Source organism: Bufo bufo, chromosome 3, assembly GCF_905171765.1.
Source record: "Bufo bufo chromosome 3, aBufBuf1.1, whole genome shotgun sequence".
Lineage (NCBI taxonomy): Eukaryota > Metazoa > Chordata > Amphibia > Anura > Bufonidae > Bufo > Bufo bufo.
The window spans coordinates 649,561,460-649,577,744 of record NC_053391.1 but is presented as its reverse complement, the minus strand read 5'-3'; the positions used below and the strand labels follow the sequence as shown (position 1 = coordinate 649,577,744).

General features: G+C 47.0%; 1 protein-coding gene across 1 annotated transcript in view; it reads left to right on the top strand.

The window, feature by feature from the left end:
* Window positions 1-298: 298 nt before the first annotated feature.
* RDX (radixin) overlaps window positions 299-16,285 on the top strand; it is a 107,560-nt gene continuing 91,573 nt past the window's right edge. Inside the window, exon 1 of the mRNA XM_040426260.1 lies at window positions 299-519. The gene's annotated coding sequence lies outside the window, so the exon portion shown is untranslated. The remainder of the gene's footprint in view (window positions 520-16,285) is intronic.

Below are 16,285 nucleotides of genomic sequence, written 5' to 3'. Positions count from 1 at the left end.
CCATGTTGCCATTAACCAGCTTTCCCCGTAAGGAATAATTCGGTTCTGTTGACCGATTTTACATTATTTTCCCACTTTTTAGCCCTAAATTCTGCCCAGACAGGCGACATTTGCACTTTTTAGGCCGCTCTGGATGCTCAGGGCGGAGAAGACGCACTTTTTCCTCACAAGCAACAAGTGTCGCCCTCTCTTTTCAGTCAGGATGTGGGCGCCGCCATTACGCCCGGCGCCACAGAGAAGGCGCAGCCCCGGCTATTAGACGTGAAGGGTCCTCCATCTTTCTAGAGCTAATATATAATCTGTCCGCCGGCTGTGACCTCCCCTCAGAAGCGGCCATATTGTGCAGCCCTCCCTCCTCTCTCCTCCTTCTCGTCTTCCTCCCCAGGGAGACTGCGCGGCCTCAGCCCACACAGCAGCAGCAGCAGCATCGCCGACATCCTCCGGAGCCGCCCGAGTAACGGAGCCTGCAGGAGGGAGGAGGCGGCGGCGGTAACGGGGGAGCCCGGGGCCCTCACACAGGTACGGGGAGCGCCCTTCTCGGGAAGTTTAGCGCCTTTTTCAGACACGACGTTGCGCTTTGACGCTGAGGAGTGAAGAAGTCAGAGGGGGGGGGATGAAGTTTACTCGGCGCTGGTCATTATAATCCTGGGGAGGGGGGCAAGTACATGATGGCGGCCGGAGGCTGAGGACTGTTACTTTATGTGTGTGTCACACAGAGGCCTCAGTGTCACTCTCCTGAAGTAGCAGAGCCGAGTGTGTGGTCACCTATATTCGGTGTAACACTCCGCGCTGACAAACTCCTCGCTGCTACATCACAGGTCCTGGTGAGGTGACATCACCCCCAGACTCCTCCATGGTATTCCTGCACTTCTTCTTATAAACTTTCTTGGACTCCTCTCTGAAGTTTGTCTTTTGGGGTGTAAAGGATTCAGTTTGTGGTGGTGGTGGGGGGGCACATCCAAAAATTGGGGTTAGTTTCTGCTGCCTCCTGTGTTATTACCTGTGCACAGTCCTGTCACGTCTGTGTGTGTGTGTGTAATATATATATATATATATATATATATATATATCTATCTCTATCTATCTATCTATCCATCCATATCCCCCGGGGGGGGGGGGGGGACGACTTGCTAAATTTGGTGCATTCCGACGTTCCCGCTGCCAATGCGCTCTATACGTATTTTGGGGCGTGGGCGCTGGCGGGCAGATCTCAGTAAGTTGCGGGTGATGCTACATTTGGGGCTGCACCCCCACGGTGTACGTTTGCTGCGTCAATGGGAGTCGACATGTGATGACCTGTTAACTCATTGTGGCCTGGAGGGTCCCTTGTGCCCCGGATGCGGGGGGTGCTGTCTTGCCTGGCGCCTATTTACATTTCTTGACTCCAGATGGGGTTTCCTGAAATCCCATGTGCTGTAACCATAACTTTTTTATTCTGCGCCATGAAAATATCCCCGAAAAGTTCCTGCACCAACCGCGGTGCCGGAGGGCGGCAGAGTGCGGTCTGCTGCAGGGCGGTGAGGGCTCGGGAGCGGTGACATGTTTTCACATTTATATTGCCACTGAGCAAAAGCCCGAAGTGGGGTTCAAAAAGGAACAGGAAATGTAAGGACTAGTTCACACAGGCGATTTTGCCTTTGTCAGAATCTGCCACGTATTAGGGCGCACTCGCATGACTGTGTGTTTTGCCGTCTGCAAAACATAGATCCGCCAAAAATACGCATGACGTCCATGTGACCTCTGTGTTGCACCCGTCAATGCCTGTCCTTGTCCGCAGAGGGGACAAGAATAGGACAAAGTTATATCTTTTTTTTTTTGTGGGGTTACGGAACAGACACACGGGCTGTCTGCGTTTTTTGCGGACCTGTTGAAATGAATGGGTCCGCATCCTATCCGCAAAAAATGTGGGCCAAAAATACAGTATTGTGACTGCACTGTTATGCGCGTGGTTTTTCAGTTTGAATGTAGCGGACCCTCTCGCAGTATAAACCAGGGGCCACATGAGCGCCGCGTCCTCCTATCCTGCAGCCCCCCCCCCCTGCTTTATGTTTTCTTTTTTGCACAGAATCTGCAAATAATTCTGCAGACGACAAACCCTCCCTGTGATCTCGTCCTAAGGCTGCCTTCACTCACTGCTTTAATGTGGCAGTTTGTTTTTGAACTATTAAAAAAAAAAGTGAATTATTTTGGTTATACGTTTTTGACATCTGGTTTCACAGATCCCCCCCCCCATTTAGAGAAGTGTATGGGAAACCACCTGAGAAGAGAGGCTGCAATGAGGGCATGCTGCTGCATTATTCCCTATAGAGAGGATGTCAAAACGCCAGGAAAGAAAAGCCTACCGCATGCTGGGTTTTTAAACACTGGAGGACCAAAATAATGCCACCTTATTAACGCAAACTCCAGCAGCAGAACATACCGTACTTGTGCGCCCCGCATTTCACGTTTCCCATAGACTTTCAGGTAATATTTGTAGCGGTCATCTTCACTGCAAAAAAAGCGTTAAAAACAACCTACGAGTGAGGCCGTGTATTCAGATGTCGTGGGTCGGTGTAGTTCATACTACATGCAGTTTTTCCATGGTTTTTTGAGCTGAACATATTAAATGAATGCGTTAGAACCGCAACATTGAGAACCACGGCTTTTTCTTGATGATTATTATATATATATATATATATATATATATATATATATATATATATATATATATATATATATATATATATATATATATATTTTTTTTAACTGCACCATTGAATACAGCCATGTATGTCCCCCCCCCCCCCCCCCCGGCAGGGCGCGCCCTCGCCCCATATCCCCCTGATCTCTGCCGGTACAGATCTCCTCACGGCCTGTGTGAGGTTCTGCAGTGATCTGTCAGTGATGGGTTTGCAGATTTCTTGCCCCCTATATTGTGGCAGGGATACTGCCTGGGCGTTTTTTAGTTTAAGGCTACGTTCACACTTGCGTTTACATTTTCCAGTATTGAGATCCGTCATAAGGTCTCAATACCTAAAAACAATGCTTCCATTTTGTCCCCATTCATTGTCAATGGGGACAAAACTGAACAGAACGGAATTCTCCAAAATGCATTCAGTTCCGTTTAGTTGCGATCCCATACCGGAGAGCAAACCGCAGCATGCTACAGTTTTCTTTCCGTCCTGGGTTGAGGTGCAAGACGGATCCGTCATGACCCACAATGTAAGTCAAGGGTGACGGATCCGTTTTCTCTGCCACAATAGAAAACTAATCCATCCCCCATTTACTGTCAATAGAGTTCATGACGGAACAGTCTTGGCAATGTTAAAGATAATACAACCGGATCCGTTCATAACTAATGCAGACGGTTGTATTATCAGTAACGGAAGTGTTTTTGCTGAACCCTGCCGGATCCAGTAAAAACGCTAGTGTGAAAGAGGCCTTAGGCCCCTTGCAGACGAGCGTATCCGGATGCGTCCCGGTGCATTGCGGCAAACCCGCTCGAGTAGGTATGCAATTGCAGTCAGTTTTGACTGCGATTGCGTTCCGTTGTTAAGTTTTTTATCGCGCGGGTGCAATGCGTTTTGCACGCGCGGGATAAGAAACTGAATGTGGTACCCAGACCCGAACTTCTTCACAGAAGTTTGGGTTCAAGGTTGTGTACATTGTATTATTTTCCCTTATAACATGGTTATAAGGGAAAATAATAGCATTCTGAATATAGGCCTGGAGGGGTTAAAAATAAATTTAACTCGCCGTAATCCACTTGTTTGCGCAGCCGGCATCTCTTCTGTCTTCTTTTGTGAGGAATAGGACCTTTGATGATGTCACTACGCTCATCACATGGTCCGTCACATGATCCATCACCAGCTGCGGACAAGAATAGGACATGTTCTATTTTTTTTGCGGAGCCGCAGAACGGAAGTGCGGATGCAGACAGCACACTGTGTGCTGTCCGCATCTTTTCCATCCCCATTGAAAATGAATGGGTCCGCACCCGTTCCGCATAATTGTGGAACGGATCTAGACCCAAAGTGCGGTCGTGTGAATGGACCCTAACTCTGCTCCAGCCGAGGAATAGACTTCGAGAGTTTACCTTATGTGGCATAGCCGGATGCTGCCGGATCCCCATTCACTATGGGGATCTGGACGCACGAATACCGCTGCGTAGATTTACGCCAGAAGGCAATCGGATACCATTGTAGTGAATGGGGATCCGGCTATGCCAGATATGGTAAGCTCCGGTAGTCTGTTCCTCTGCCGCAGATGTGACCGTCGCCTAAGATTTCATCCACTATGACTGCTAGCTTCGGGTTTTCCACCCACAAAGTCTGGAGGCCTCGTCGAAACTTTTGAGTTTATTTGTTCTTAGGGCCATTTATTTGTGGTGTTGTCACGGGTCTTTACCAGGATTGTCTCAGTTGCAACCAAAAAGGCTGCAGTTTCCAGAAAATAACTGCAAAATAAATCTGAACACATATGCAAAAACCGCAGCGGTGTTGATGTTTCTGCTGGTCATCTGTATGGTGGGTGTCAGTACACAGGGCCGTGCTGCTCTGTGTACACAGGGCTTTATGGCTGTGGAGCGAGTTATGCCGACACTCGAGCAGATGTTTGCTTTTCATCGATAGTGTTTGGATAAAGCCCGAGCGCCGGTCACTGATCATCTCTGAAGGTGTTCATGTATGCAGCCGGGGCGTCTCACGTACTCCAGCGGTATTATATTGCTGGGTGGTCAGGTCTATAGGTGCTGTCTGTTATATCCTGGGCTAGCGGAAATAAAGGGATAATCATTGACAGCAGAGTATAAAGATCACATTTAGATACACTACTGTATACTGATCAGCAGTTTTGCATATTTCAGTGAACTTGTCTGTGGTTTTAGGTAGGGATCGACCAGATAATCTGGGAACTTCCAGCCCGATAGCCGATAATTCATACCGTTATTCTGTGAATATTCTGTGCTTTGTGCACACAGCAGCATGGAGCTGAACATGGCAGCCAGGGCTTCAGTAGCGTCCTGGTTGCCATGGTAACCCATCAGAGCCCCAGGCTTACACTGCTGGGGCTCTGATGGGAACTGCCACTGAGGAGGAGGGGGAGAGGGGATCCTGTGGCCACTGCCACCAATGATTAATACTGGGGGGGGCTTAGGTGGGGGGTGCACTGCGCCACCAATGAAGATAACTCTCTAATTCATATACAGGAGGCGGGAGCTGGCTGCAGAATCTCATAGCCGGCTCCCGACCTCTATGAGCGGTAGCTGCGATCCGCGGCAGTTAACCCCTCAGGTGCGGCATCTGAGGGGTTAACTGCCGCAGATCGCAGCTACTTGTCATAAAGGTCGGGAGCCTCCTGTATATGAATGAATGCGAGAGTTAACTTAATTGGTGGTGCAGTGGCCAGAGCCCCTCCCCTCCTTCTCCCTCCTCTCATTGGTGGCAGCGGCACAGGGGGAGGAGACACGGCTTCCTTCTCCCCTGTGCTGCTGAGGGAACACGGAGAGCGCTGTCAGCAGCGCGTTCTGTGTTCCCCATACGTTATCGGAATATCGGCAAAATAGATGCCGATACCGATAACGGTCAAAATCCTGAATATCGTCCGATAATATCTGTAAAACCGATAATCTGTCGATCCCTAGTTTTAGGCTTAGTCAGGGCAGATTAAGCAGAGCCGAGACTGTTCCCCAAACTTCCAACCAGTGCCTACATCTCTAGCAACAAATGTCAGCCCCTCCATTAATTCACACCCCAGGCAGTACCCCTGAATTAATGTAGATCCAAGCTACCTATTTAGTGCAGAAGTGATGTGACAAACAGTAACGTTCCCCCTCCTGTGTTGCAGCTGGTTCGTTTATTTTTTGTCCCCCTTCCAAGAGCCTTAAAAGGGGTTTTTATATAATTTTTTATTTTTTTACTGATGACCTATCCTCTCATCAGTGGGCGTCTGACACCCGGGACCCCCGCTGATCAGCAGTTTGAGAAGGCACCGGCGCTCTCAGTAGTGCCACGGCCTTCTCTCAGCTCACCAAGCACAGCGCCGTACATTATATAGTGGCTATGCTTGGTGTTGCAGTTCAGCTCCATTTACTTCTATGGGGCTGAGCAGCTCCTAGGTCATGTGACAGAAAATACTGCAGATTGAGAAATTGTGCAGACAACTAATATTTGTGTATCACTTGTTTTCCTTTAAGGGATTAAAGAGCACCTGTCCTCTCTCCTGACGTGGAAAAAAACGCAGCGTAAGGGTGCATTCACGCGAACGTGGTTTGGTTCCGCATCAGAGCCGCGTTTTCTTTGGGTCCGCATCCGAGCCACTTCACATCAACGGGGCCGCAAAAGTTGCGGACAGCACTCCGTGTGATGTCTGCATCCGTTGCTCCTTTCTGTGGCCCCGTAAAAATTATAGATAATGTCCGTTTTGCTGGCAAGAATAGGCATTTCTATAATGGGCCGCCTGTTATGCAAATTGCGGAACGCAAACGGGCGGCATCTGTGTTTAGCGGATCTGCAATTTGTGGGCTGCAAAACACGGCACGTGCATGTGCAGCATGAGCCCTAATGCAGTTTCTGCAAAATGTATGAGATTAGACAAATCTCGTACAGTTTAATTTTTTGTTCTGTGTGGTTTTGAAATCCTCGGCATGTCAATTATTTTTGTGGATTTCACCCTATTCAGAACAAGGATGACATCTGCGGCAAAACTGCATTCAATCCGCACTAATAACCGCGAGTAACACATGTTGTTTTTGGTGTGGAATTTCCAGTGCAAGTAGCCTTAACGGGATTGTGCAGACTGTAAACCGCGACCGCTTTCTTCCGGTGCCATACCGGTCTGCAGGGTTTTATTGCTGTTGGTTTAGTTGCTTGTATTATGATTATTATTCTATTTCCTGGGTTTTTAGGCTGAATGTGGGTCACGTGTTTATCGCTCGCCGTTCACACGTACTGACGGGATATAGCGTGAAGCCGCGGGGGATAGTAGCATTCCTGTGTATAAATAGAGACGTGGACCTCTGCCATGTCGGGACTATTTACAGCCGCAGCTATAACGGGCGGCCTGTGAATCTCAGGGCCATGCCCTTTCTCTGCAGGAAAGGCCTGTCTGCCAAAGTTATCGTTTTCAGGTTTCATTTCCCATATCCACCACTATTTTATTCTAGGTGTACTTATATTTAGGTGACTCGGTTAGAGAGGCGCGGTAACCCTGCGATTTGTGTTCCCTTCACATTTTTAGAATGGAAATATTTAGAGCAATAGGGGGAGATTTATCATAACTGGTGCAAATGAAACCAGACTTGGTTGCCCCTAGCAACCAATCTGATTCATTTTCCAAAGGAGATCTGAAAAATGAAAGGTGGAATCTGGTTGCCAAGTCAGTTTTCCTTGGCACCCCCAAGTGTCCAAGCTTATAGATGTCTTGTGTGCTCCAACACTTTAAAACAGATTGCACAACCTGTGGCCCAGGGGGGCCACATGCGGCTCCGGGTACCATTCTGTGCGGCCCCCAACCATCTGGTAACAGCCATATGTCTTGTGGCTGCTCTCATGTATTTTTCATCCAACTGGATGGGAGTCCTGGGATTGTAGCGGACATTTATGGTATATACTGCATGTACAGTATCCCAAAAGTAAAGTATTTGAGTTGGAAATAAAGTTTTACTTTTGGCCCTTGTGATTGCTTCGGTCTGACAATGTGTCCTTCAAACAGAAAAGGTTGTGCACCCCCTGCTTTAAAGGGACCCTCCCGTTCAGGAAAATATGGGGAATGAACAGAACACGTACACAGTGACCCCCTTTTCATCTTCTCGGTGGCTGAGCCACCGGGTTTCAGACTCCTCTTCTGTCAACCAAGATGGCGGCACAACTTCTCAGACTGCCTGATGTGTGGTGTGCGTCGGTAGCCCGAGACACGCCCTGCTCTAGGATTGGCCAGCACTGCTCACATGAGCAGCATGAAGGATAGTCTGGGAAGCAGTGCGGCCATCTTGGATGGGAGAAGAAGAGCCCAGGAATTGTCGGATCTGCAGCTGGAAAGATGAAGAGGTCGGGTAAGTGTTCTGTTCATGTGAATTGAACGGTCACTTTAAAAAGCTGTGGATGTAGAAAGCAATGTATTTTCAGTGGACACCACAGCCAGTGAGGCATCTCCCATATAATATTACATGGAGGCCACTTAGATGCATGACTGGACATGTGATAAAAGGATGATGGGAGTCTGCCAAAACAGGAGCGGAGTGGGATCCCCCTTTATGTCCATATGCCATAACTGTGCGGAGGTGTCTTCGTGAGTCAACCCCTTGAGGCAATCACCGATTATAAATGGAGGTTTGTGGCAGAATATTTTTGTGACCAAGCCAAGATAAGCAGATTTCACAATAATAGAAAAGGATCGGTCATCGTTATTTAAACCCCCCCCCCCCCCCAAAAAAAAAAAAGCCCTTTACTCCTTCCACACATTCCTGTGGTCTTCACGTGAGGCCGATAAGTTACAAAATTTGGTTTAGGACTTGGGCCTCCTGCACACCGACCATGGGGCAGCCGCAGCGGATCACTGACCCATTCACTTTAATGGGTCCGCGATCCGCCTGTTCCGCAAAAAGATAGGACATGTTCTATCTTTTTGCGGAACGGAAGTACGGGACGAAACCCCACGGAAGCACTCTGTAGTGCTTCTGTAGGGTACCGTTTCGTGCTTCTGTTCCACCGCATCTCTGGATTTGCGGACCCCATGAAGTGATGCGGAATGCCCACGGAACGGCGCCCGTGTATTGCGGATCTGCATATGTGGTCCGAGCACGGGACACCTACGGTCGTGCGCAATAGGCCTTATGCACACGGCCGCAGCCATTTTTGCGGTCTGCAAATTGCAGATCCACAAAACATGTATTTTTTTTTCACTCCTTAAGATATGTCTTATCCTTCTCCGCAAAACGGACATAAATAGGACATGTTCTATTCTTTTTTTGCTGGCTGCAGGTGTGCTGTCCACATCTGTTGCGGCCCTATAGAAGTGAATGGGTCCGTATATGATCCGCAACAAATGTGGATCACATGCATGAGGCCTCATTCGGGAGCCTGGCAGAAAATCTCACGTCATGTAGTTCGGAAGGTTTTATTTTTTTTTCTCTAGTAACGGCGCCTCTCTTGTCCTTGGGCCGTGTATGGTACTGCAGCTCAGCCCTATTACCTTGAGGCTTTAGCTAAATATAATTTTGGGAGGGAAGAAGCTTTGAGTAAGCACAGTGGGGAGCCACTGGAAGTTATTCTGCTTCTTCCTTTTGTGTTCTTGTCCGCATCCGCCGCCTCCTGATGGAGGAGGATGGGAGGGTAAAGAATTGTGTGATTAGAGATGGGGGGAGCCCTCCCCTTCCATCCAGTACATGGGGGCGCCCCGCACTGTGCGCTGACATGACTGAGGACAATGGGAAGGAACAGGTGGGGCATCCTGAGGACCCCTGTGGCTTCAGGACGTCTATATCCTCGCTGTTCTATGATGAAATGAGCCCTGAACTATTACATTGTATGTATATAGTTAATTGTGGAGGGCTTTACACGGACTGTGATTGCTGACATCACCCCCTCTGACCATTACAGCTCGTGATGGCATTTCCTTACTTCATCATCCACACGCCCTAAAGCCTATGTTATAGGAAGCCAGTTGTATCTGCTTAAAGGGTGGGAGAAAATCAGAGTATCTTAAAGGCACTGTCTCACTTGAGCAAATAACATTTATCATGTAGAGAAAGTTAATACAGGCCACTTACTAATGTATTGTGATTGTCCATATTCGTTGGCTTGATTTCGTTTTTTCATCACGTTATACACTGCTCATTTCCATGGTTACGAGCACCCTGGAATCCAGCAGCTGTGGTCGTGCTTGCACACTAGAGAAAAAAGTGCCGGCCTCTCTGGTGGCGGAGACAGCGGAAGCACACATAGGCTGGTGCTTTTTCCGATAGATGGATTGCTGGGTTTCAGGGTGGTCGTAACCATGGAAACTAACAGTGTATAGTTTAATGGAAAAATGAATCCAGCCAGCAAAGGAGGCAATATGGACAATCACACTACATTAATAAGTGCCTTTAATTAACTTTCTCTTAATAAATGCTATTTGCTAAAGTGACACAACCTCTTTAAAGAAATTCATTCTGATGGGAGTAGTGTGAGCTCATTTAGCATCTGTGTAACGTCCATTATATGCAGACTGGACCCCCCCCCCAGTTCAAAAGTTAAAGCGGTGGGGGTTTGCCTCTCTGGACCTCCTGATTAAAGCATCGATGGCCCTTCAGCCAGCACCAATTCCCTAGAATGAAACGGAGCTGCAGTACTTGGCTCAGCCACTGCTAAAATTATGGCGCTGTGCTGGGTAAAGAATGAAGGGAATCCAGACAGTTCCATAAAAGGTTGGTAATATCCTTTGTCTTTGAGTACACAACTCCTGGGCATATTTAAGATGGCCATACATCATCCATAGCTGTCAACTGAATGCTCATTCTGGTGGCAGCTATTCCTCACAACCCTTCCCCCATACACATGCACACTAGGCTCGGCCAAGCGTGCACAGGTTCTCAATAGGGAGTGGAGAATAAGCTGCTTGCAGACACTTCTGACTGCAGCTTACTCTTGAGAACAAAGGATATAATTTGTGGGTTGTGAAAAGAGTGGGGGGGGGGGGGGGCAAAGGCCAAACATTTATGCTCCATTCTGTGGATCAGTGGGGGGTGCATAATCCAGTGGAACTGCCATAAAACTTCTGTGGGTATAACTGTGGTCAGCATCAGGGCTGTCTCCAGGTTCATGTGGGCCCTTGGGCGATAAAGGCTCAGTTGGGCCCCTTGTGGTATTTTGCACAGCGCTTACAGCAATGAAACTGCATGTATTATAGATTAAATACCGTACACAGAGTATGCTATAGAGCGGATATATGGGAATCAGTCCTTATGTGCCTACCTTTATTTTCTACCCAGTGTTTCGGTCCCTTAGGTCTACTCAGATATGTGCCCCCTCACAGTAGATATGTCAACATATACCCCCTTCACCATAGATATGCCAAGATATGTGCCCTGTCCCCCCTTACCAGTAAGTGAAAAAAACAAGCCATAAATCCTCCTCTCCTCAGTCACCTGGCTCCTCCCATGATCCGTGTTCCCCATCAGCAGCAGCAGGATACTGTGACACATCGCACTGCTGTGTAGGAGGAGCAGAGGCTGATTCTCAGCCTGCCCCGCTCTCCACCTACACAGATCAGCAGGACCATGTGTGAGGACATCGTGCTGCTGCTGTGGAGCGCTGGCGGCTCAATGGTGGAGCAGAGAGCAAATAGTTCCCCGCTTCAGTGGCGTGCCTTCGGTGTTTGGCACCTGGGGGGGCCTTTTCTCTAGCAAACACCCCCTACATCCCCCAATACTTAATAAAAATGGTACCCCCTCACAGTAGTATTGCCCTCATTGTACAACCTTCACAGTAGTTATGCCCACACTGTGCCCTCACAGTAGTTATGCCCTCTGTGCCCATTTCATAGTAATAATGCCCACTGTACCCCTTCACAGTAATGCCCTCTCATAGTAGAAATGCCCATTGTGCCCCTTCACATTAGTAATAGCCCTCTGTTCCCCCTCCATAGTAATAAAGTCCTCTGTGCCCCCCTCCATAGTAATAAAGTTCTCTGTGACCCCTCTGTATTAAAAACAAAAAAACACAGTAACTAGTCACCTTGTCCCGTCCCTGAAGCTCGGTCCTCTTCCCTGCAGGCACAGATCGCTATGCAGCACTGTGGGCGGAGCTTATGCAGATTTTTGGGCTGCAGGCTCTGCCCACACAGGCCGGCAGCACGATCTGTGTCTGCAGGCTGAATGATGGAGCGGGGAGAAGTCTTCCTGCTTCACCATTCAGAGTGCCGCCGGCCTGAAGGAGGGGAGGACCTCCCTCTGTATTGATGGAAGCGCTCATTGCTTCTGGCAGCTGTCTGTGGGCCCCTGCAGGTGCTGTTGCCCCTAGCACTTGCCCGGGTATGCCGGGTGCTGACACCGGCCTCGGTCAGCATGTTCTAACCAACACAAGCCAGTGGTGCACCATACAGTGTGTTTTTATTGTGGTCCCACTACATGAGGTTTCTGAGGACTTCTTGCTCTTTGGGCTCTAAGGGGCTCATTGAATAGAGTCCTCCAGTGGTTTTACAGTTTTTATTGGCTATGAACACCTTTTGGGGCAATTTGTTTACGATTTACTCATTTTGGGCTAAAAATTAAATTTCCAATCACTGTTTATTAAATTTTTTCTGCAGTTTTTGTACTACAGGTTTAAGTTTGAGTATATGTGCAGACTGTCAGTTTCTGTTTACCCTGAGTCCCGTCATCCAGCAGATTTGAGGGCTCAAACACTCAGTTAGATTCTTCTCAAATTTATAATGTCCTAAATGAGTTTAGTATAAGCAGAAGCTGACAGTCGACAGATAGTAGTACAAAAAACTGCTGAAAATGTTTAACCCTTTAGTGATGGCCAATACACCTTTTACGGCGGTCATAAACAGGCCTTAATGTAGGCAGCCACCTTTTTACAGCGGTCTAGTTTAAGCAGCGGAGAGCAGGAGCTCTGCTGTTGCATGACAGCGCTCCTGCTCTAAAGCCAAATACGAGCTGCTGCTGCTGCAGTCCATATGTGATGGGGGAGGGGCTCACTCTGTCTGCACCTCTGTGAATGAGATGGCAGGAGCCAGGGGCTGCCTGTCAATGTAATGCACTGTGCTACATAAAGTAGTACAGTGTATTATAGCAGTGATCAGAAGATCGGATGTTAAAGTCCCCTTGTGGGACTAATAAATTAGTAAAAATAAGAGTTGAATAAAGTTTTACTAAATTTTAAAAACTCAAATAAAAAAAATACAGCTTTTTCCATTGTAAAAAAAAAAAGCTTTTCAGTGGATAAAAATTGTAAAGTTAAATCCCCTCCACATATTTGGTATCGCTGCATCTCTAATGACCCGCACTACAGTTATCATATAATTTATCCTGTATGTTGAATACGTAAAAAAATAAAACTGCCAGAATTGCAATTTTTTTGCTTATTTTCCACCAAAAAAACACAAACTGCAATCAAAAAGTGTTATGTACCCTAAAAAACCAATGAAAAGTACAAGTTGTCCCTCAAAAATCAAGCCCTTGCACAGCTCCGCAGGAAGAAAAATAAGTTATGGGTCTTAGGATGTGGCGATGCAAAAAAACTTTTAAAATAATTAAAATATATATTTTGTATTTGGTATTGCTGTAATCACACTGATCCAAAGAGTAATCGTATCATGTTATTTATGCCAAAAAATGAACGCCACAAAATTTATAACTCTGTGGCGGAATTGAAGTCCTCCCTCCCAGAAAAGTTAATCAGTAAAAATGGCCCCATTTAAAAGCTACAACTTGTCCCACAAAAAACAAGCCCTCATACAGCTTGTTCTCTAAGCCCAAAACAGGTTGGTGCCCAAATTGCCCCCAAAGGTGTTCATAGCCTTAAAATGACTTGCAAACCTGACCGAGGGCCCACGGTAAGTGTTCAGTGGCCCCACAAGGGACATCAAGACTCGCGTGGGTCCTGCTGAAATCTTTGTTCCAGTGGTGGTTCTGAACCAGGGACCCCTGTAGTTTATCAGAATGGCTTTAGATTAGGCCATCAAGATCAGATTGGTGGGGGCCTGGCACTCGGCACCCCCATAGGTTAGCTGCTTGGGCAGGAGCTGCTGCCGTCTGATTAGTGTGCAGAGTATTGCAGGGTTGTCCCATTCATGTGAAAAGCTGAAATACCCTGCAGCCCCTCAAGCAGCTGTTTGGGGGCGGGGGGGTGTTGCTGAGAGTCAGATCCCTCCGCTTAGATATTAATAGGCCATCAATATTGTAAAAATCGAAAACCCCTTTAATATGGCGTCCGGTGAGCCCGAGTTATTGTAGTAGATAATCCACTATGTGGAAAATGTGGATTTCCTGAGAGCCCAAGCGCTGACGGATCATGTCACTGTGCTTCTATTGGGATGAGAGATGAGACTGTCCTGACGCTTCCCAGAATCCTCTTTCATCCTCACATCAAAGCTGCAGTTCATTTTAATACATTTTCCATAATCCATGTGGCGGTCTGTATTGTTTGTACATGCTGCAGGGGAAGAATAGCCCTATTTCATCAATCTGCGACTCGCTTTCTTCTGGAGCCCATCTAATAGCAATCGCCAAGAACTCCGCATCCTGGTCTCCCCTCAGTGAATCAGAAAAGGACTCTTCAAGAATGACTACTCCATAAGAATCCCTTTCCCTTCACTGTTCTCCTTCTCTGAACATGTTGAACTCTGCCATTTAAAGGGGTTCCGCCATGACTGATGTAAAATATGAAATGGTTTGGCCCTTTATAAAGCGGGATGCATGGCAACTTGCATGACTTAAAAGTGCTGTCCGCATCTTTTGCAGGCCCATTGAAATGAATGGTTCCGTATACGGAATGAAAATACGGCCCGTATACGCAACGCAAAAAAACGTTTGTGTGCATGAGCCCTTAAGGAGAGGCCGCAGCACTTGCCCCAAGTGCTGTGGCTTTCCAGCAGCTGGTTGTTGGGGGTGCTGGTAGTCTAACCCCGACTAGATATTGATGACTTGTGCTGAGTATAGGCCATCAATGTTTAACCCTTTCAGTACCTGGCCAGTTTTCATCTTAAACCCCAGGCCGATTTTTCGTCACTTTGTGGTAATAACTTTGGAACGCTTTTACTTATACAAGCCATTCTGAGATTATTTTCTCGTGACACATAGTGGTAAATTTGAGTCAATATATTTAACCTTTATTTATGAAGTAAGCCAACATTTTTTTTTAAATTCACAATTTTCAAAATTCTTAATCAACATTCCCCATATGTCTGCTTTATGTTGGCATAATTTTGTAAATGTCATTTTATTTTTTTAGGACGTTTAGGCTTCGAATTTTAGAAGCAATCTTTAAAATTTTCACCAAAATTTCCAAAACCATTTTTTTAAGCACCAATTCAGTTATAAAGTGATTTTGAGGGGCTTACGTAATGGAAACCAACCATTAATGACCCTATTTTAGAAACTACACCCCTCAAATTATTCAAAACTGTTTAACCCTTGAGGTGTTTCACAAGAATTAAAGGAAAATGGAGGTGAAATTTCAAAATTTTACTTTTTGGTAGATTTTTTAATATTAGTCAATTTTGTCTTGCAACACAGCAAGTGTTAACAGCAAAATAAACCTCAATATATATTACTCTGATTCTGCAGTTTACAGAAATACCCCTTATGTGGTGGTAAACTGCTCTATGGGCACGTGGCAGTGGTCAGAAGGAAGCGCCATATGGATTTTGGAGGCAGATTTCGCTAGAATTGTTTTTAGGCACCATTTTGTAATTGAAGAGACCCTGGTATACCCCTAAAGTGGAAGCCCTCAAAAGTGATCCAATTTTGAAAATTACACCTCTTAAAGAATATATTGGGGGGGAAAGGGGGGTACTGAGCACTTTGACCCCCCCCCCCTAAGCGTTTTATGGAATTTGGAAACCCGTGACTGTGAAAATGAAAAGTTTAATTTTTCCCTTTCATCCTCCATGACGGCTTACCATGAGAGATGACCCACCTCTAACCAGGTAGGGACAGGAAGAATAAATTTGACTCTCCTTCGGCTCCTCCTCAGTGTCTTCCTGTCCCTCCAGGTGGGAGGCGGGTTATTCCTCACAGCACTTGCTGTGGGTCCACTTCTGTAAAGGAAAGGCAGACTTCTTAAAGAGGACCTTTCACTATATCAGTAGGCAGAGCGGCGCCCAGGGCTCCCCCTGCACTTACTAGTATATCTGGGCGCCGCTCCGTTCGCCCGGTATAGGCTCCGGTGTCTGCAGCTCCCTCTTTTGTACAGGGCGGAGTTTTTGTATTAGGGTTGTCCCTTGCTGCAGCGCTGGCCAATCGTAGCGCACAGCTCATAGCCTGGGACGGTAAGAGCAGTCTCACTGCTCTTACCGTAAAGAATCCTCTTCTATGTTTGTGTACAAACCTTCTTTCCTCCAGACGCAGAGGATGTCCCCTCGTCACAGTCCTGGGGATAAATAGATGATGGGATAGATCTCTGTACTGACCCCTGATATATTTATACATAGTAATTAGATCTCCCCTCAGTCGTCTTTTTTCTAAAGTGAATAACCCTAATTTGGATAATCTTTCAGGGTACTGTAGTTGCCCCATTCCAGTTATTACTTTAGTTGCCCTCCTCTGGACCCTCTCCAGCTCTGTCTGCCTTGTTTACAGGAGCCCAGAACTGTACACAGTACT